This window comes from Pinus tabuliformis, chromosome 8, assembly GCF_031772625.1.
Source record: "Pinus tabuliformis cultivar Carrire ecotype Pingquan chromosome 8, CPIR1, whole genome shotgun sequence".
NCBI lineage: Eukaryota > Viridiplantae > Streptophyta > Pinopsida > Pinales > Pinaceae > Pinus > Pinus tabuliformis.
Window position 1 is genome coordinate 1,648,119,046 of NC_142294.1, and position 24,304 is coordinate 1,648,143,349.

General features: G+C 37.0%; 1 pseudogene; it reads right to left on the reverse strand.

The window, feature by feature from the left end:
• Window positions 1-8,619: 8,619 nt before the first annotated feature.
• Window positions 8,620-19,181, reverse strand: LOC149242496 (phytochrome pseudogene; annotated as a pseudogene).
• Window positions 19,182-24,304: the final 5,123 nt, after the last annotated feature.

Sequence of the window (24,304 nt, forward strand, 5' to 3'; positions counted from 1 at the left end):
GGGTGATATAGGTAAAAAGATTAGGAATTTGTCAATTGTTCACCATTTTATTGAATGGTTCAACAACATCCTCCATCCTGCATGTCTTACAAATCCCTTTGATGAGGGTATTGAATATTAACACATTTGGAATATAAACATGTGCTTCCATTCCTTTAAACACTTTGAAATCATAATCCATTCTAACTATTTTACAATGGCAGTTGATAACAATTCTCAGATAAATGAGATTCAAGACTGTCTGCTTCAACCATAAGTTTGTAAACAAGCAACACTGATTGATGTCGATTTCATCGTACTAGGGTACTTAACAAAGGATTGTAGGTGTTGATGGTGGGATTAGATTTAGCTGAAATCAGATGGTTGAAGGTCTCCACTGCCTCCATAAGTCTATTGGTCTGACAGAGTGTTTTAATGTGCGAGTCGCAATTGGCATTCAAGGTGTGGAACGTGTTATAAAAATAGAAAGAGAGAGAAAAATTACACACAGCACAAATCATTGTCATATTTTTATTGATCACAAAGGTTACATATATATAGGATACAAATTACTGACTTCGACAAATCTAGATCCTAAGAAAGTGGATCTAAGACTGGGAGACGAAACAACATCAACCCATACACATGGGAAACAACCACATCTAGAATAACACCTCGGAATACTCACTGAGAACTTGTAATACATATGGAACACATGACATGGAAGCATTACTTTCAATACCCTCCCTTAATGCTTACATGGAAAACATTGAAAACACATATTACAACAACAATATGATAACTGTCAGACTAGTCTATTAACACTCACATCCACTCTAGAATCTCGCAAACACTGCTCTTTCACCACCACATCTTCGAGTTGCCACTTGACATCCATTTAAAACATAATCGCCTCTGACCATCATTGATAAAATTTGCAAGATCAATAATATTGATATCTCGGCTCGTCGGGGCTTCTGCGATAAGAGCCATCAAGTAATGAACCATCCTATGGACCAATCACCATCTGTCAAATATTTCTCTTTTGGCTATCCCTCAGTTGCTAGGATGGAAGTCTGGATACTGAATTGTTCAAAAGTTGATCAAAAAACTTGACCTTACTAACACATAAGAATTGATGTTTAAGACACGGGGCTTGCAGTTTAAGAATGACCAACCTTTTTTTAACCAGAATGGAAACATTTCATGACTACAAACTGATTAATCATCAAACTATTAGTTTTCATTACATGGACACATTACATGACATGAAAGAATTACTTGGAACACATGACATGGAAGCATTACTACCTCAATAAATCTATTGGTCTGACAGAGTGTTTTAATGTGCGAGTCGCCACTGACATCTTATTCCTCCATCTGGAAAGTATTTCCCTCCTAGTAGTTGCCATCATCGCCACTGGCATGTGACCCGCAACCATTTAAAACGAGCATTCATCCATTAAATAATCCTCCATTCTATTGTATGTCTTCCTTTCCCAACCATCCATCAAGATATTTAGGGCTTTAACAATCCTTGATTAAGATTAACGGTCACAACCATTTAGAAAGAGTTTACATTCACCACAGGAAAGTTATTATGGCATTTAAGGATTTCAAATAATAACTAGACTCTGATATTAATGTTATGGAATGGAATAGTGTGTAAAAAAGAAAGGGAAGACAATCTTATAATAATTATTCAATATTTTTAGTATGAGTTACTTTTACAATATGATCACTCCCCATATGAATTAGTCTCGACACTCATATGTAGGGTTGGAATTTGGATTCCTCTTTACCTATCAGACAATTTTTTTTTGACGTTTTGGATCTTTATTCTTCGAGTCAAGAAACGTCATGTTTAAAATTTTTCCCTTCAAGAATAACTTTTTGATAATAAATAAATTCTTCACCAATCAAATTTTGAATAAAAAATTACCTTTCAATAATACAATTATATTAAAAAAATTCAGATATTTATCATAAATAAAATAAAAAACAAAAATGCCCATAGCGTACAAATCGCTTATTGAACCCTAAACCTTATTATTCCTTTATAATTATTATTAATAATAATAAATGATATCTTCTAAAATATATTTTTTAAAAAAGAATTTTGAATAACCAAATTCACAATCAAATTAAGATTAAATTAATTGTTAAACATTAAAAATACATGATTGTAAGTCGTTCAAAAAATTATACACAATTCTTAGTAGTAAAGACCATTCAATAGGGCCTACTTTGGAAATCTTGATATTTTTTAAACTTAAAACAAATCAGAAAGATGATTGATTGACTTTAAGTTAAAATTGTTTTGAGGCTGAGTAGAACATGATGATAGTGGATAATTTTACAGTAAAATGTGTCATAAAACAAAGTAAAATCAATCTTTATATTATATAATGATTTTTTGTAGAATGATAGTGACCCATGGAAAATAACTTAGAGGTTGGTGAACAAAAAATACATACACTACCCAAAAAAAAAATGGAGTACATAAGTTTTCTCTGGAAAATTCACCAGCCTCTGAGTTATTTTCCACTCGCCATTTTGTAAAGGTTGCAAAGCAAGCCAACATTATGGAATTATGTCGAACTCTTCTGAAACATCAGAGTGGTAGTTTCTTCATTTAAATTTTGTTTTGGAATTTTATTGCATAGTAAGACTTTCAAAATAGAAAATGTAAAATTGACTAAAACCCAGTAGCCTTAGTGCTCTACATAGTTTTAACAGAATTTTGTTTTGGATTTTTTTTGCATAGTAAAATTTTCAAAATAAAAAATGTAAAATTGATTAAAGCCCACTCGCGTTAATGTTCTACATAATTTTAAAAGACAAAAAAAAATATATGCAAAGCAAACTAAGCACATTTTTGAATGGTTTGATGGCCTCCATCCAACCACGATGGTATTAATGCCATGCAAAGATGGAAGAGTCTGCCTCCAAGATTGCGTAGCCAAATAGGTAAGCCCACATAGAGTGCAATGATTTTAGAGTAGCACAAATTGATCGAGGAGGCCTTGATTTTACAAGGCACGAAAAGTTTGGTACACATTTGATTCTTCAATTTCACGTCCCATCCATGATTCGGTGTTGTCCGTGTGGAGTCACTGTAAGTTGTCCCCTATGCATTTTTTTAAGAATATTATAGAGTTGGGCACATTCAAGCATGATTTGGAAATAAATCAATCAATTTTACTTACAATACACCATTGATACATTAGTTGAATATCATAAATTCTCCAATGTAATGTGTCAAATCAATTTCCATCATACATTTTAGTTGAGGTTTAGTTTCCACTAGGTCTTCGGTTTGAATCTGTTATGAAACCAGCTCAAAAAAAGATAGAAATGATAGATCAACACCTTAGAAATAAGCCTCTTCGAGGGGGCAACCTCCTTTACATTACACAAATGAACAATTCTTGGATGATACAAATGAGAAGACCTCCTCTCTATATATAGGAGTCTAAGGGGTCATAATATAATCAGAGCCGAAATAACAATAATAATGTAAGGGAACAATAATAACAATAGTTGGCTTCTATGGGGCACAATAATAACAATATGGGGACCACATGGGTACAACAATATAATAAGGGGGTTGTACTAATAACAATAAGGGGTTACACTGGTAGTATAGGGGCCTAACAGAATCCCATGGGGAGGGTGAGGACGGGTTGATGATGGATGCCACTATTAAGTAACCCCAACCTAGGTTCAACCTAATTACCAAAAAAACAAAAAAATATGTTTTTTCTTTTCTTTCTTTGAGCTACCTCCTCATATGCATACATAATAATGACAATACAATGATGTGTTGGTTCTTATGACATGCTTAATTAATACTTATCTTATTAACATGTATTTTGGTGAAGACAATATTTGTAGTTCTCTTCCAAAAACATAATAACATTTGATCTACAACAAACCATTATATAATGTAAAGATTGTCTTTACTTTGTTTTATGACATATTTTAATTTAAAAACATGCCCTATCATTCTTTTCTACTCAATATAAAACAATATTTTATATAATTAAATTCACTAACCTATTCTTTAATACAAAATGGTTTTGGAAAATAACTCATACTTACTAGTTGTTGCTCTTTCTCTAGTAGAGTTAGGCGTCTAGCAAGATCCTTCACTCTTCTCTAATGGGTAGCGAGGTGTTTTAGAAAGGAAATGAGGTTTTCCTGCTGGAGGGGAAGTTACGGGCTGGTTGAGCTAATGATTTTTTTTTCAAACACCCCAATGCACAAATACAAAAACCAAATTCTCCATTACTCCCATTAATACAGTCAAAATGTTTTTTCTATTTTATTATAAACCTTTCTCTTCTTGTAATCTTGAATGGTACCTTTGCGTTGGGGGGTGGGGAGGTTTGATCTCAGTACCATAATCAAGCACATGCCAAGCAACCAAACATGAGCTAATTTTCCATGATAATCCCCACCACCTCACTTATGGTCACACAAACCTCCCACAAGAAATTTACATAGATACAACTGCTTACGTGATTCATTCCCTTTGATCAGCTAGCCAAGCAAGTTGGAGAGAAATGGGCAATCTTGGACGAGAAAACCTAAGAATATTTTCAAACAAGCAAGGATGCCACCTACTTCGATCTCAAACCACTATGAAGATCTTGAGTTGATGCCTTACCATCACTCTTGAGTTATTTCCCATCTAACATATCGTACAATATATGAAACCCCATACTCTGTAAATAAATATTCAATGGATTTAGTAGACAAGAGAGGCTCAAGGAAATATAGCATTGATGTCCGCCTACTCACAGTCTTACTCCATTCTTGGTGAATAAATGGATGGATGTGACACCATGATAGGCCCTAGTCCAAATGAAACAACTCGATATGCAGTATTAAGAACGTTTTCGGAAAATAATAACCCATCAAAAATACTTTTGTAAATTTTAGAACACATCAGGGAAGATGGTTATGAAAAATTTGTAAACATCAAATACGCCAAAAATGCCCTGTGACAAGAATTTTTCCCATCAAATTCCAACCCTGCTTATATGACATAGAAATATTGGGAGATTTTTATTTTTATTTACTATTTATTTATTTATTTTATAGATTTTTTAGAATAAATTTATAAATAAAATTATTGATGGTTTTTGTTTGTAACTTCTATATAAATATTATCATTACTTCATTTATTGATTTGCAAGAAATGTTGAATGGTTAATTACTCAAATTATCGTAAAGAAATTAGTAAAATTTGAGGTTTATGGTTATGGAAGTGAAACTCATGACTATGGAGGCTGATAATGAGGTAGGAGAAAACGTTGATGGTGTAAAGTGCCCATGTTAGATCAATTCACTGCCACTCCGCTCCAAAGTGTTGCTCTTCCATTTTAAGCACTATGAAAAAAACAACTAGAGGGAACTCTAATTAGAATGATGCCAACACAATATGAAAGGGAGAGGAAAAGTGATGAAGATATGGAGTTGAAGAGACAAGAACACTTGGCTTCTAATTTCTCTCAACAAGGCTAATGCTACCTATAAACCCAAGCACACCAATAGAGAGGTGCTAAATAAAATTATTTTGATGAAATTGTAAATGAGAAGAGAACTAGACTTTATTGTAATTTTGGTCTTGCTAAGGAGTAAAGAATGAGTGCATAATGGAATGCCAAACTTAATCTTATTATGCAAATTTTATTAGTGTTTAAATTACCTGAAAATATTGACTAATAATTATCAAGAAATATTGGGACATACCTACATTTGTGAACTGTAAATTTATTTATTGATATAAATTTCATTATTGTTATTATTCAATTCCCAACTTGTCTTCTCAAATTTAATTTTTGGATAGGAAATGGTCTCCTTCCATTATTCCAAATTAAATATCCATATCTTATCCCCAAAATTTCCTCTCAAATTTACTTGGGAGAAGATATGGTCTTCCCCAATTAATTTCCAAATTAAATATCCATAAATTATCCCCAAAATGTCCTCTCAAATTTATTTGGGAGAAGATATGGTCTTCCCCAATTAATTTCCAAGTTAAATATCTATATCTTATCCCCAAAATAACCTCTCAAATTTACTTGGGAGAAGATATGGTAAGAAAAGTAAAATGAAAGGATGGGGGGTAGTTATGACATTAATGATAGGTGGTTGAGGTGGACGGGAGGAAGAGGCATAAAAGGGGAAGGATGATGAGAGGAGGAGGGGGGATACTTTGTCTTTGTTTTGGCTTTGGTTGTGGTTTTGGAGGATTTTGTTTTGGGAGGAAGGTGGAGAAAAGAGAAGGGAGAGAAGGAGAGCGTTTGTTTAACTTGGACACACTGCATCTGATTGGACTTGGGCTTGGAGGGCTAGGGAACCTGTGGAGGTTCCTTGGGATAGGAAATGCTTCCTAGTTGGCTGGGAGGAAGGTGGAGAAAAGAGAAGGGAGAGAAGGAGAGTGTTTGTTTAACTTGGACACACTACATCTAGTTGGACTTGGACTTGGAGGGCCAGAGAACCTGTGGAGGTTCCCTGGTCTAGGAAATACTTCATAGTTGGCTAGGAGGAAAATCCAGTTGGGTAGTCAAGAGGAGCATCCCAACAGAGTCAAGGGCTCAGGAGCATCTCAACTAAGCTATTGGAACATGTATTCCTCTGTTTATTGATTACTTATGTAAATGATTGAAATGAAATTCTTAATTATTTAAATTGTGGTAAATAAATTTTGATGGTATATTATCATCAAATTAATGTTTTGATATAAATAAATTATTTCCCATCTTATTGTGTTTAAATTTAGATAAAATTAATTTTTTAGTTAGAGGATCCTAGGAGGGAGCCTCACACGTGGTATCAGAGCCCAGATTCAAAATCTGGACCCAAGACCCACTAGACCCAAATCTCCGCTAAAAGATTTTATAACCCTCATAATTACTTGTAAGCATTTTTATTATAAAAATTATGTGGAACTGATTTCATTTAAGACTAATTTAATGATTTTTTCTCCATTTTACCGACTCTTTAATTTAGAACTTCTTTTATCACTGCATTGTGTATCCTTAACTACATCACTCTTGATCTTAACAGCTAGCTGCCACAAAATGTTGACATATCCTTTGCATGGGCCTTTGCTTCTTGCTTCTCTATGCTAAGCGCTACACTTTCCCAATCTTCCACTTGATCCATTTGACTTTGCTTGAATCTTCCTTATCAAGAGTGTAGTCCTTCATTTTCTCACATGGCACATTCAAAGAATTAGAAACTGAGTGTCCCTGTTGCTCATAAAGTCTCGGTGGATATAACGAATATTTCCGTAGGCAGACACCATTTTATACTCCCTCGAGCATTCCTTGAGGTGCATGCATGCCTTCACAATATCAATTCAGTCATTTAACATTGGATCCGATATCGGAGAAATATCTGCAATATTCTCCAGTTTTAAACCAAGATCCCATGATTCATGCTGTAATACAATGTAGCTCAAACACCCACAAAAAAAATCCGTATGTGGGATACAAAGCCCTGTTATTTGCTAAACCCATCTGAAGTGTAGAATTTAACACCCACAAGAATTCGTATGTGGGATACAAATCCCTGTTATTTTCTATACGCTTTCCATATGTATGAAGATTTGTAGGTGGGTTCTCATAAACAATCATTTATATTGTTTGTAGTTTAGTACAGACAACGAGATTGAAATCCTGAGTTATTATTATATTAAAAGCAGAGCAGAAACTTTATAAGACTTTGTTTGATAAAGAATAAGATTCTCATGCTACAACAAGGGAATATTTTGGTTTGTTTATCTGTTGCATGCATGATATTTCATACATATCTATATGCATTATCACCTACAAAATACAAAAATATTCCTTTCTAGCTCATGAAAAGCAATAGTTATCAATTCTGCAAAATCCAGGAGAAATCCATAAATTATGAATGTCGTTTACTAAATTTAAGGTGATCATCTGTAGTAGATGAGATATCCTTTTTTCTTTCATTGACTCTAACATCCATCCTTCTATAAAAGGGCCAAGCACCTACGTATGCACATATTCCATTGTCATTGGGTATAAAATATCGTGTTGTTGCCCAAAATCGGTCTCATTCATCTCGAGGAAGAGGTACTAAGGTTAACTGCATTTGTAAGGAGATTATAGGGTTGTGATCTCTATCATTTCACTTCAATGGAAGGAAAATACCTACATCTTCAAAGCTCAACAACGCCACCTGTTTCTTATGGACCATCAAGCTTGATGCATAATTCGCTCTTCCAACAACAGCATCCACAGATGCCTCTGCAACATCATCAACAACAGATTTTAGAGCATGTATTTGATCTTTCTTGTAATGTGTTCTTTTCAATGCGTTCATTGGTACTATTTAAGTAATTCCTAGCTTAGAGAACACGATACAAAGAACGTATTCTCAGAAGTTTGGCAGCCCATATGTAGATTTATTCCCTCAAAATATGACATTTGTCTAGATTTAGGCCCTTCTGTAGTGTCATTATGCCTTGTTCTTGGTATTGTGTTTTGTAAAGTCTTTGACTTAATTGCATTACTATAGTTCTACATAGATTTTGACCCAGAAATGTTGTCTTTCTGCATAGATGGTGTATCCATTAGAGTAAAGTTTTACAGACATTCAGGCCCCTTCTCCTCCTTGCAAAGCCAAGTAGAGCATTTTTTTCACGGTTTCAACCGAGTCATGTTGAAAAATATCAATTAAAGGCCTCCCTATAACTTCATTGGCCAACAATCCTATGAGTTCAGCTGCTTTAGTATTCCATCCATTTATGAGTCCATTAGAATCGATTGCCAAATTGGCACAGTTGCAGTTTCAATTAACCTTACCATCTCATTTATCACTGCACTTAGTTCATCTATTCCTTGAAGCCTCAAGTCATTTAGTTGTGAATGTATCATGGTTTTCTTGTCACTATCATCAATATCTTGAAAGGAATCCCTCAGAATCAGCTGCAATGAATTGATGACACCCATCTTGACATCCTCCCAAGGAAGACTTCACCTTTTAAACTTCCAGGAATGATTTGAATGATGACTGAGGGTGAATTCTCCTGCCATCCTCTTTATCATTGGGATCATGTTAAGAACCTCCCCATTTTATTTCTTTCATTGTGTGAGACCTGAACCAAAATAAGAAGTCTTTGGAGGTAATTCTGATTGCGGCTATTCCACAAACTGCATCACCTAATGACACAACTCCTAGATAGCTTGCTTCTGCAAGACTGTCAGTACTCAAACCAGTGGAATCTCTGTGATGCTCAAGGAGCCAATATGAAATATCTAATATCTGAGCCTTAGTAGGAGTGGTCCCCAAAAGCCAAAGGCATTTCCCATATAATAAAGCATCCCCATCACATTTGCAAGGTCCATAATGTTGGGAGTCTGAGACATGATCCCAACAGGTGCATCACGAAGAAGCATATCACAAAGCACAGTTTGGACATGTAAGATATGTTTCTCCCTCAATTGAGCGGCTAATTCAACCTCTTTGTTTAGTTGAATGCTAAAAACTTGCATAAGAAATTTACAAACATACCTCAAAGGGAAAGAGATAACCTGTGGACTTGTGTGATGGCAAACTACAAGGCCCAAAAGCTTCCTTCCTTTCTGCGGTTTTTGATGCCCACTGCCTTCACTGTCATCTCCATTCTCATGTATCGTCACTGACATCACCAGAGATGCAATAGAACCCATGTTGGCCAGGAATTTCACATGGCAGCCATGAGGTGCCTGCACTACGGATCCACACAAGCTCAAAGGCTGACACAATTGTTTGTCTCGTATTACCTTCACAAGAGGGGCACAACAATCGCAAATAATTCTCACTCTGTTCTTCATGAATAAAAACCTGGAAGCCTGGGAAATATCAATGGAAGGATAATGCAGACCCAAACAAGGCTCTAGATCAGGTCTTCTCACCTCTACAACTACTTCACCGTGTTCATCTTCGTGAAATCAATATGCCATCACACGGTGATACCTAGTAAGCTCCCACACCTCCTGCACCACATTGTCACGCAACAACCAAATATCTCCACCAGGGAGAGACTGTAAGTGAGAAATGGCCTTAGCAACCAACTTGTATGACTGCAGTGCACCAGCGGCAGATACAGGCACATCAGGAGGTGTCATTGGCTCAAAGTCTATGACCAACCCTGCATCTATTCTGTTAAGAATGGCATAGAAGGGCTTACCAGAGCTATTGCAACGGACAAATAGTGGGTTCAGAAGATGCACGTCCGCGAAGGTGGCCGCTTTCTGCAAGTCAGCGGTACTTGCAAGCCTGAAAAGTGTCTAGATATCCATACCAATTATCATAAGCCCCCCAACACTACCACTACCACCCCCCTCTTCCCGCTGCCCCCCCCCCATATGCTCGGCGCTGCATGGGCACCACTCACAACATCCAACATCTCAGGGGAAATTTCATTGTACGCCACCACTGCAAAGCTCTCCTCGTCCACCGTAAGCCTACACCCAAATGACTGAATCAACTTCCCCTTCAGTAGCCCTTGAAGGTATGAATTGATTGTCTCAAATGGAATGCTACTTCTCTCTCCAGATATATCGACCGATTTTGTGTATTCAAACGAATGCATAGACTCCTCAATTTCTGCCTGGAGCTTCACATCCACTGGTGTCTGGGTAATTACCCTTTCACTGTGTTATGAAATATATATGTTAAATACATTTTGAAATTAATATTTATGTGTTTGGTCTAATACAAGTATATAAATGATATTAATTTCCATTCTCCATTCTATTAATATCACAAAAATGGCATTTTTTCATCCCACAATATTTAGACTTTGTCTATGAAGCTCGTAAGAATTCACATTTATTTTAGCAATGTTATTTTTCTTCTTTAAATCTAATTATTGCAATATATATATATATATATATATATATATATATATATATATGCATTCATGGATAATTTCTTAGAGACCTTGCTTCAAGGACACTGCCTCTTCAAGAGGTGAGACCAATTGTGTATATGTCCTATATGAGATCCCAAGATTCATAAAATAGACATAAATGATTTCAAACATAATATAAAGCTTGGGAAGGAACAACTAATGGCCATAGAAGGACGACATGACTAAAAAGGGTATTATTCATGTTAGTAATTAACTTGATTATTTGAATATATTAAACCAAGTTATCAATTAGCTTAATATTAAATTATAACTATGGGACTAAAGAAAACAATTTTGTGTTAAAGTGTGACCTACAAAGTACATTGCACCAGTGCCTAGCAAGTATCAAGAGAAAAATTGTAAGTTATGTAGAACTCACACATGAGAGTATTTGGTAGATCCTTGGGAATCTTCTCAGTACTAATAATGCTTGTTTACGAGCATAATAAAAGAAAAAAAACTTATGACTATTGTTATACACATGTATGTGAGTCAGCTAAGAGTGGACAAGTCCTAAGTTGGATTAATGAGTCTTGTGTATCATACAGATATTTGAACAATTCAAAATGGTGAGAATGCAAAGAAATCAAGGTCAAGGAAGGTCATCACAAGGACCTCCTACAAATAACCCATTACCTTCACCGGAGTTGGCTCTCATCTTGTGTTCCCTATAAGCAATTAATGGGACTTTAAAAGGGCGCCAAATAATTGAAGTGGAAGAAGAGCACCCTCCATCAGGGTTAGAAATCTCGAGGTATCAAGAGACTCTGATAGAGGACCTCCAATCGAGGACATTACTAGGGAGCTCCAAAATATTAAGCTCCCATAGTTTTTTGGAGGTCGTGCCAGCGAACATGCAGAAGCCTGGTTAGAGGAAATGAGAAGGTTCTTCACACTAAGAGATTGTACTTCCAATTCAAAAGATAAAATAGCGATATTCCAACTCAGAGATAGTGCTCTCAATTGGTGGGGTAACTTAGAGCGTCAACTACACCTCACTTTGGACACAGTTACTTAGGAGTTATTTGAGGAGAGATTCAAGAAAAAGTACCTACCAACATATTATGAAGAACAACAGGTAGGAGCCTTCCATGCCTTGGTACAGGGAAATCATACGGTAGAAGAATATGAGATTAGATTCATGGAATTGGTCAAGTATGTCTCCTACATGGATACTGACCAGTGCCAAGCAGATCGTTTCATTTATGGATTGAACCCTAATATTAGGGAAATGGTGCGGATGTGGAAACCATCCTCCGTTACAGAAGCTGTGGAACATGCTTGTTATGTTGAAGAACACTTAGACTTAAAGGGTGGAAACAAAACCATTTTTCCACAAAAACTAAGGTTTATGGGGAAGGCCCCTCATACCTTCCCCAGGGGAGGAAGGTTGAGGCCACCGCCATATGGAAACAGGGTTGTACCCAGAGCACCGACAGTGGGGATTTCAATGGTTACTAGTGCAGCTTCACCCGCAACTTCAAGGGCGCGTGCAAATCAAGGTCATACGCGAGGAGAAACAAGTAGGGGCAGGGGTCCCAAGGGAAGGAACTCTTTCCAGAGAACTCCACAACATTCTATTAAAATTCTACCACGCATCACTTGTTGGGGATGTGGGGGACCTCACTAACAGCGTAACTGTCCCGAGTTACAAACTAGTAACAACTGTAGAGAAGGAAAAGCACCAATGGGGGGAGAAAGTGGCCACCATCGAATCTATGCAATCGTTGATAACCAACAAGTTGAACACCAATATGCCATGGTAGAAACCTAACGTATGATAAACAAAGTAAAAGTTAATTTTTTTTTTGTTTCATGTGCTACAGATAGTTTCATTTCACCAGCTGCATTAGAAAAATGTGGGTTGGCAACCTATGAGCATGATGACTTTAAGCAAGTTGATATGACTTCTAGGATAAAACAAGCAGTAGGACCTAGTGTTGACCAATGTCAGGTAAACCTCGGGTGTGTATAACTAAGTTGAAGGCATACATCACAGCATTGGGGACGTATGATGTAATTATTGGAATGGATTGGCTAGAAGCTCATTGAGCTTTGGTAGATTGTTTCAAGAAGAAGGTGATTTGTTTAGATGATGAAGGTAGGCCAATTGAGATTTGTGGAATGACGAGAGGAGTGTCACTACGATTCATATCCATGATGAAGGTAAAGTGTTGTCTCTGACAAGGTTGCAAGCTATATGTGGTCGAGGCTGTAAGTGACCAGAAAGGACCCTCCCTAAATCAACACCCAATTTTGTCAGAATTCAAGGATGTTTTTCCTAAGGAATTGCCTAGATTACCTCCTATAAGGGAGATTGATTTCAAAATCGACCTAAAACTTGGTGCAGAACCAATATCTAAGACACCCTATAGGTTGAAAACGCCAGAACTTTGTGAGTTTTAGATGTAGTTAAAAGAGCTCTTAGACTTGGGATTTATCAGACCTAGTATCTCACCTTGGGGTGCACCAATGATTTTTGTCAAGAAGAAGGATGGTTCCTTAAGGCTATGCATAGATTATAGGGACTTGAATAGAGCCACAATAAAGAGGTACCCGATACCTAGAATAGATGACCTCTTTGATGAAATGAAGGGAGAAACAATTTTCTCAAAGATCGATCTACGATCTGGATACCACCAATTGAGGATTAAGGAAGGTGACATCTCAAAAACTGCATTTAAAACTCAGTTTTGGCACTACGAGTTCGTAGTTGTTCCATTTGGTTTGACCAATGCACCAATAGTATTCATGAGCCTCATGAATGGGGTGTTTAGGAATTATTTGGACCAATTTGTGCAAGTCTTTCTGGACGACATTCTTGTGTATTCCAAGAATGAAAAGGAGCATGAAAAGAACCTAAGGGTTGTATTGACTTGCTTAAGGGAAAATCAATTGTATGGAAAATTTCAAATGTTCCTTCTTTCAGAGGAAATTTCATTACCTTGGGCACATCATTTCAAGGGAAGGGATTTCAGTTGACCCGAAAAAGGTAAAGGCCGTAATGGATTGGCTAGTACCAAAAAATGCTCATTAGGTGTATAGTTTTATGGGGCTAGCAGGGTATTATCGCAGGTTTGTGGAAGGGTTTCGAGGATTGCAAAACCCATCACCACATTACAACAAAAGGGGGCCAAGTATGAATGGGCATATGAATGTGACACTGCATTCATAGAACTAAATAAGTTACTAACTAGTGCACCAATCCTTCGAGTACTGGACATGGAAAAAGACTTCACTGTCTGCACCGATGCTTCAAAGCAAGGATTGGGAGCAGTATTGATGCAAGAAGGTAGAGTAATAGCTTATGCATCTAGAAAATTGAAGAAACATGAAGAGTTGTATGCTACCCATGACTTAGAGTTAGCAACAGTGATGTTAGCTTTGAAACTGTGGAGACACTACCTCGTTGGGAGAAGATTTGAGTTAAGAACAGATCATCAAAGCCTGAAGAACCTCTTCACTCAAAGGGATTTGAATGCTAGACAAAGGCGGTGGAGCGAATTCATGAGTGAGCATGATTTTGAGATCTCATACATTAAGGGAAAGGAGAATGTGGTGGCCGATGCACTAAGTAGGAGGCCACGAACCTTCTCCCTAGTATCCTTAAAGGTAAATTTGAGGGAATGTGTGTTGGAGAAACTCTTTGAAGATAGTTGGTATCTAAAGGATATCTCAGCACTCAAGAGTGGAAAGCAGATAGAACCACAGTTTGAGGGATATGTCCTTGAACTAGATGGACAATTGAGATTTCAAGGGAGAATGTACATACCTAAGGAAAGGGGTATAAGAAGTACCATCCTAGAAGAGTCACATAGAGCACTCTTTTTTGCACATCCTGGAGTGTAGAAGATGTACGCGGACACGAAGAAACTCTTCTTTTGGGTAGGCATGAAGCATGGCATTGTCTAGTTTGTCACCAAATGTCTTGAGTGTTAACGAGTGAAGGCTGATCATCGCCATCCAGCATGACTCCTACAACCACATGACATCCCTATGTCTAAATGGGAGGTAATTTCAATGGATTTTTTAGTGGGTTTTCCATTCACGTCATAAAGGCACAATGCTATACTGGTCATAATTGATAAATTGACCAAAAGTGCCCATTTCGTTCCAGTAAGAGACACTTACAATGTTACTGATGTGGCACAAGTTTTTATAAGTGAAGTTATTCGACTAAATGGGTTACCCACAAAGATCATTTATGATAGAGACTCTTGATTTACATCTAGTTTTGGAAAAGTTTGCAATAAGCACTAGGGACTCAGTTGAACCTGAGCACTGCATATCATCTAGAAACAGATGGGTAGACTGAAAGAGTAATTCAAGTTATGTAAGGCATGCTTAGAATGTATGTCATGGATAATAAGACTCAGTGGGAAAGGTACTTACCATTGGTAGAGTTTTCTTATAATAACAGTTACCACAGTTCAATCAGGATGCCTCCTTATCAAGCTTTATATGGAAGGCCATGTAGGACACCATTGAGTTGGGAAAATTTGGAGGACCAAGTAATATTTGGGCCAAAATTTGTTCAAGAAATGGAGGAACATGTAAGACAGATTCGACAAAGGTTAAAGGAAGCACAAGATAGACAGAAGAGTTATGCTGATTCACATAGGATTAATCACAGTTATGAAGTAGGGGACCGAGTTTTTAGTCGTATCCAACCCAACAAAAGCACCATTCGGTTTGGGAAAGGGACAGAGTTGTCATGTTGATTCGTAGGACCTTTTAGGATCAGGAGAAGATTGGACCAGTTTCCTATCGTCTTGTACTGCCACCCCATTTTCATAAAACTCATGATGTTTTTCATGTATCTATTTTACGACATTATGCTTCTGATGAATCTCACAAACTAGATTGGAGGGAATCGCAGGTCTCAGACATGGGAACCATAGTGGTCGAACCATTATACATATTGGACCATAGGGTTCGACAGCTCAGACGTCGCATGGTGGACCAAGTTAAGGTCCAGTGGAACAAGTATAGCCCAGTATTTGCTAGTTGGGAGGATTCAGAGACTATATGTCGTGACTACCCATCACTTTTTGAGCATCTGTGATGCCCATTTTGACTTAGATAGCTACCTATGCTAAGGCTCTATTTTGCAGTTCCATGTTATTTATTTATGAATGCTATGTAATATTGATGCATTTAGTTGGAAATATGAAACTACTTATATAAATCATTAGATGTATTAGGTATTGATGATGAAAATGCTTGATATATGACCCAATGTATGGCTTACTTGGTGATGATTTATCTAGTATATGACTTATTAGAGTTATTGTTGTTTCATGTATGGCTTAAGTGGATATGATTTATCTAATGTAAGATTTATTTCCAGTATGAACTACAAAATTGACACATGGATACTAGACTTAATAACATGATGTTTAACATATATATATATATATATATATATTATATATATATATATATATATATATATATATATATATATATATATATATCTATATATATATATATATAATATATATATATATATATATATATATATATATATATTGTTGTTATATATATGCATGAATGAGAACTAACCTACAGATTGGAAAGAAATATATGATAACCAAGATCTACTCCTCCATTGGGGAAGGTCGAGACATCTAATGAGGAAAGGTATGATGTACATTGTTCTATTACATTTGTATCCACTTGATATGCACTCTTATGACAAGGGTAAAATGTAAATGGCAGGTGACAAGACTACCTGACAGGATTATTCGATGACAAGTATCCAACCAGCACTGTAGTTTTGTCCATACTAGGGTGTTGACCCTAGTTGTGAGGAGGGGTGGAGGTATTTCCCACCATGTAACCTCCAAACCTAGAATCATGGGAGGGCAGTGATGAACAGGCTCCCCTAGATGTGTGATGATGATTTCCAGTTGGCTGTTGGGGAAGTTAGGTCAATATAGTCAACGCTTCCGCCATATTGGTTTTATCAGTGGTTAGATTGGTATAGCAGATGCCATAGTATATAACAGAAGAGGATGGATAGGGTGGGAATGGAAGTAGGTTAGGAAGGATATGAGGACATAGATTAGTTGGAGACTCTTGATGAGAAGTGGTGTCATTGTCTGACTTATCAAATTTTACTACTATAACTATCTCTCTATTTTGTTATGCCTTCTTGTCAAACTGCTTTCGAACTACTTGTATCTTTTTCACTCTAACTTCAGGATGAAGTTTTCTGAAGGAGGGGTGTATGTAATGCCCTACTTAATTTTATCAGGAAAATTTTATTAATGTTTAAATTACCTGAAAATATCGACTAATAATTATCAAGAAATATTGGGACATACCTACATTTCTGAACTGTATTTATTTACTGATATAAATTTTATTATTGTTATTATTCAATTCCCAACTTGTCTTCTCAAATTTAATTTTTGTATAGGAAATGGTCTCCTTCCATTATTCCAAATTAAATATCCATATCTTATCCCCAAAATGTCCTCTCAAATTTACTTGGGAGAATATATGGTCTTCCCCAATTAATTTCCAAATTAAATATCCATCTCTTATCCCCAAAATGTCCTCTCAAATTTACTTGGGAGAAGATATGGTAAGGCAAGTCAAATGAAAGGATGAGGGGGTAGTTATGACGTTAATGATAGGTGGTTGAGGTGGATGGGAGGAAGAGGCATAAAAGGGCAAGGATGATGAGAGGAGGAGGGGGGGTCATTGGTCTTGGTTTTGGAGGATTTTGTTTTGGGAGGAAGGTGGAGAAAAGAGAAGGGAGAGAAGAAGAGTGTTTGTTTAACTTGGACACACCACATCTGGTTGGACTTGGGCTCGGAGGGCTAGGGAATCTGTGGAGGTTCCCTAGGCTAGGAAATACTTCCTAGTTGGCTGGGAGGCCAATCCAGTCAGGTAGTCAAGAGGAGCATCCCAACAGAGTTAGGAGCTTAGGAGCATCTGAAGTAGGCTACTGGAATAGGGATTCCTGTGTTTATTGATTACTTATGTAAATGATTGGAATGAAATTCTTGCTTATTTAAATTACGGTAAATAAATTTTAATGGTATATTATCATCAAATAAATGTTTATATATAAATAAGTTATTTCCCATCTTATTGTGTTTAAATTTAGATAAATTTAGTTTTTTAGTTAGAGGATCCTAGGAGAGAGCCTCACACATAAGCATTCAACACTAGAGTTTTTTTGCTACAAAAATTTTATATTTATTATGGTTAATTTTTGTGGAATTGTGGGGTTTTGACTATTTCCTTCAGTGCTAATGATAATGAATTCCAACACCTATGAATTTTAATACTTAATCGATCCTTTATATTAATATGTGTGAATGGATTGAATTGTTGGTTTGTATCCACAATGATATCCCTTTGCTTGTGTTGTTAGTTTGTCTGCATAATGCAATTGTAAGTTCGTATAAGTCATTTTTGAATGGTTCGTTAGGTGATCACTTTACGCCGAGGTAGTCTACAACCCAACATAGGGGAGATGTTATAGTGTTCGTAAATGAGTGTAAGTATTTAAATTTTCCTTCAATATGGGGAAATGTTATAGCAATTGTAAATGAGTGTAAACATTTCAATATCGACTCGATATGGGAGAGATATTATAGTGTCAATAAAATGAAGCATTAGATCAACAAATAATAATAATAGTAAAGCATAACATCCACTAAGCTAAAAAAACATCATAAATTTTTAAAAATAACGAATCGCTTCAATTTAATTTATTACATTGTAATTTAATTTTTACATCGAGAGGCACTCTCCATCCTAGTATGGTAGAGATGTTGTAAGGTAATGTAATGTCCAGTGTGTTGAAAAGTTTAATTAGGTTCGGTCTTCATAATGACATGTGTAATTATGATTTTATGTAATTGATGAAAAGAAGAAAATAAAATTATTTTTGTAATGTTTTTCTCATGGGTTTCATGAGCAAGGAATTTTATTTTATAGTTTTTTTTTTCTCCGTAAATCTAGGCTAATTTATATTACAAAAAACAAAATTTACATCAAAGTTACACCAGGGCTGTGGCCCTGCATCTTCAGCGGGATTGTCTTCATGAAAAACCTTCAGAGTAGCATCATTACAAAAATGATTCGACACAGTAAACTTAGAAGCCGCCACAATGGATATGTGAGCTGACACGGTGGATTGACAAACCGACAAACTGACACGGTGGACTGACATAGTGGATACAAAGTCCGATATGGGCGACACGTAGACAGAAAGACAAAGAGCACAGTATATCGACATGGAGCAAAAAGAGTTGCTTTCCTGGCAGCATTGAGCGTGATGACAGCGGAGTTAATCCTCATCGGTCGTTTGGGGCTCCTCCTTCGCCGGACCTTTAAGCTTCTGCAAGACCTCCCCATCCTTCACCTGCCCTTTGGGCTTTTGTGAGACCCTCATTTCCGCGCTCAACGCTCTCTGAACCGGAACACTAGGGCCTGCTTCGTCCATTTGAGTGGCTGGGGGAGCGTAATTTGGGGGAGGCCCTCGCATATCGACCGCAGGGACCTGCATATCGACCACCGGCGCGCCCAGATTATCCAGAGGACCTCTGTGGTTATTGCAGTGTTCCACCATGACTGAAACTATCAAAGTATTGTTTTCCAGCGTACAAGGAATTCGGTAACAAACAGCCGGGTGCTCCAGATGCCCACATTCCGGAATTTCTCCCCATCCACGCATAGCTCCGCGTCCTACAGGTCTGTTTGAGCTTCTGATGTGCTCATATGCTATTTCCACCGAGGAGGAGGGTGAATTGACAGGGCGCTGGGTGGCAGAGCTGCCCCGTGAACCACCCCTGCGACTACGCATCCTTGGCCTCTCCCGCGGCATCGTCAATTCAACCTTCGAACCAGAATCCCACAGAGAATTTGTGCTCAGAATCTCCTCCGCTATCCTCTGCTTGGAATGTTTGCAGGTATGAATCCAGGCGACCGGGGGAGCGTAAATAACGAGCGCCATATGCCTCGAACCGAGCTGCGCAATGAATGCACATCGAACCAGCCATAAACCCAGCATTGAAGCCGAGTATGCGGAGCCTCCCATCGCTTTTATTGCCTCTGCGGTCGGGTGCGTCGTGGCATGTCCGGGCTTACGACCGCCCACGTGACTTGCCTCCGCCGACACCTGTCTATCCCGCCTGTTCTCCACCCGCATCCGGGAGAATTTTATTTTATAGTTAAAGATCTGGTTATGAGCTATTAGGTTTGGACATCAAGTCATAAAGTCTATTGAGTAAATGTCAAGTGTTGAAGACCCATTTGGGTAATATACACATTGTAAAAGATAATTTATTTGTGTTATATACCCTCCAAGACCTTGTCATAAACACTGCTTGAAGTTGGCCTAAGGATGATTCTTGAAAAGGCATGTCGTTCTAGGCACCGATTCAAGTTTGCTTATTCTTGATGGACAAAACCACTATAAATAGGCAGATCAACCTTCATTCTAGTGATATAATTTTGGTCAACGATAAAAACCAGAAAATAAGTGTGAAGTTTGCAAGGAAAGAAGTCTATAGTCAACCGAAAGAAGGAGAACCATCATCGAGATTATTCCATATCTGTTTTTGGGATGTCACCTCCACACGTGCAAGAATCTAGTGATTTTTGCTGACACTCATCAAGCCAAAGTGTAGAAGGAAGTATTTCCATCCAAGCCAAGTGGTAAAAAGGTGCAAACATTGATCAACATCCATCACACGTGTTGTAGCTAGGATTTTCAAGAGGTCAAGGGTTGTAGGTCTAATCCAAGAAGTCAAGATCTAAAGGATAGCTGAGATGGAGGGAGAAGCAAGCAGTTTAACCAATGTTGACTCCACAAACAAGAGGTTAAACTAAAGAGGTCTTGTGACTTGATATTGGAGAGGTTAAATAGGTTAAGGGTCTTGATCTTGGTATTCATCAATTTAAGTCTCTATAAGAAGAAGAATTCGTTTGGGTTTTACTCTCAAGTTGGAGAGGTTTAGGCCCTGGTTGATCACTTACATTATGTGTTCGTTGTCTCTTTATTGTTTATACATTGATAGTTGTTTAATGAAGAAGAACACTATAATAATCTAAGTAAAGGGAAGATCCTAATCTAAAAAGCATTCACAAGAAGTTATCATTAGAAGAGAAATAACCTAATTGCTATGCCTTAAATTTCTCAACATGGTATCAAAGCTAAGGTGAAAAGTCTAGGAAAGGGCATCTCATCAAGGGAGACTCAAGTACTCAAGGATCAAATCATGAAGGATATTAAAGTGAAGTCAATATCTACAAATAAGTATCAAAATCTTAGATCGAAGAAGATGTATACACCAAAAGAAGTCTTGGGATCCTCAAAAGACCACAAAGGCCCTACTCAAGTTGAAGGGATTTACAAACCAAAGTTTCTTGAAGACTATTCATCCTAGAGAAGCAAAATCAAGGACATTGTCATCATATTCAAAATTTCTAAGGCAATTTCCTCTCATTAAAGAAAGGACCCTACCATTGAAGAAGATCATCCTACAAGCATCAAGACATCATCAAGAACTCGTTATTATCAACAAGAACAACAAAATCAAAGGATCTATAGTGATATCCTTATTTGTGGAGTCAAGGATCACTATTGAAGAGATCTATGTTCATCAAGAAGATGTTCTCTGTCATTTATATTTTCATCAAATTCAAGGAGGCAGCAAGTGGAAGAAGCATATTCTCAAGTAAGTATATTTATGTCTGAATCTATAAAAATGTTTTTTTGCAAGGAAAGAAACAAATTGATTGGGTATTCAAACAATATTTCATGGAAGAAGAGGACATATCTAAATCACACTAAAAATGAGGTTATGGATCATGTCAAAGGACTATCACCGAACCAGCGAAATAAGATACTCAATCACTTGGAAAGTTTATGAAAGGGGAAGTGAGGGCTCAAAGGATTCTCATAGAATCCATCAAGGATCCCTTCATTCCATATGTATCTAAACTTGACACCTCAAAATAAATATATAACAAAGTGGTAGAGTTGTTTTCTGTAAGCACTGTAGGAGAAGTTATCTCTCAAAGGAAAGAAAACTACAAGCTAAGGATATCGAAAGAAGATACTTCAAGATCTAGGAGAAATAATGTCTGACAAGGAGATGATCACAGTCATACTCAATGCAATACCAGAGGAGTGGGGTAAGTTTACTTCAAGTATTCATGGGAAAAAAACAACTCCATTCCAGGATCTATAATCACTATGTAAGATTGAAGAAACTAGACTAAAGGAAAAAATTGGTGTAGGATCTAGTGAGAAAAATCAAGCATATGTTGCTATGGCAAAGAAAAGGGGAAAGTCTGGGAAATTTGGTCATCAGAAACAGAAGAAGAACCTGGCTAAGTTGTAATGCTATGGATGTCAAGAATATGGGCATTACAAAAGAGATTGTCTGAAGCTAAAAAAAGGACAATAAAAAAAGAGGTAGAGAAGAATCCCATATCACCGAAGAAGTGGAGGAATTTGAAAAGAAGAAGTCTGAAAGAGGAAGTAAGAGATATCTACTATGATTGAGATAGTCTTCCTCACCTAGTTCTTTCCAAGTTCTTGTTTTCAAGTTTTCTATTGTAAGATATGGATATCATGAATCACTAAAGAAAATGATAGGATGCATCATGGCATAAAAGAAGCATTAAAAGCGAGAGCATGTGATCATAGAGGAAAATAGCTTAAATATAATACTATGGAAATTTCCTATGGAAGGATATAGCTCTTTGTAACCTCATTAGAAGCATAAGTGGTACTTACGGGAAAAAGAAAAAAATTATCTATTACAATGCTCACCATACATCGGTCAAAAGGAAGCATTTGCTGGATGAGGATAATTAATATTATTTATTGGAATCTTCGTTGGAAGGTTCACCAATTAAAAGGAATCAAGTGTTTCACAAGAATTCCAAATTGTGGAATTCATGGGATGATGGTATGATGACAAAAGAGGTGAAGCACATCAAGGGATTGAAGTTCTTTCAATCACAGAATTTGTTGAAGAAGTCTATATGACCTAAAGGAAAATGAGTTATGCATGCTTGTATTCGATATTATATAGTCATGTCATATGGTTGCAGGTAACATGCTCTATCTCGAGAGGATGGTCAAGGGAAAGGATATCCACCTTTGAAAAGATGCAGGAAGGCATGGGTCACACATTGTCTAAATGAAATCAACATAATATATATGCATATGAAATATGAGGTTGTTGACAAAATTGGAGGAACTATGACTGGAATTTCCTGGAAGGAAATTTGTGAAGAAAGAAAGGAAGAGATCGTGGAATATGAAACTATGAAAAAGGAAATCAACATCTAAGGATTGAAAGATTTGACTAGGATATCCCCATGAAATATATGAAGATTATGATGAAGTTTGAAAAAGAAAGAGACCCCTGAAAATATATATCTTTTGGAGATTGTTAATGTGTATGCAGGATGTTGATGCAAGCTAGAAGATGCCATGATGAAATACCATCACAAAGGTAATTTTGATCTAATATCCATTTCTTATTTTTGAATGATATGTGGATGGGCTTATGCAGGGATGCCAAGGGAGGAGCCATGAATATATTCCACTACTGAGGTCCATGTAGTAGGATGAAAGATACTTAAGGAATCATGGGATGAAGAAGGCAGCATGGCATGAACGAAGGCAAGATAGGAATTGATGGATCGTTTTTCCGATGAAAGGAGTAGTGACATGATTGACTCATGGATAAAGTTGATGGATGGTTTATGACCTACAAATAAGTCCCAAAACATGAAGACTTATGAATAAAGAAAAGAGGCTCATGAAATCACGAGGAGGATTTCTTCAAGTAGCTAGTTGTCCCAAAATCTCCACCTAAAGAGTTGTTGTAGGTCCCTAATTAAGAGGGAGTCTGGAAACAAGTTTCCAACTTGGTAGAAAATTGGAATCAAATTCCTAAGCCAAGAGAGAGCTTAGGTACATTCCTTCTGTAGGAATGAGTACATTAATTCATTGGAATAGATATGTCCTCCCTAGGTTGATAGGGAGATATAGACACACCATTCTTGTCTTCACTTGGGAAGACAAAAATGAGGATGAGACAAACATTTGGCGTCTGATGCTCATTGAGGATGAGTTAGGGAATACAATATAAGAATAGCCGTAGAGGACTGATATTCTTTGAGGACTATGAATATAAGATAAGAATATTCCTAGTGGAACATACTATAAGAGAACCTGGGCAGGGTATGTTCTGACAGAGACAATGATGAGGGTGTCTATACATCATTGGTCTAGACAACATTGTGCTATGATCTTGTGCAGAGATAGAGTTGTTAGTCAAGGCCTTGCTATATAAAAATTCATGTTGATATGATGCTATACAAATGGGTTATTAA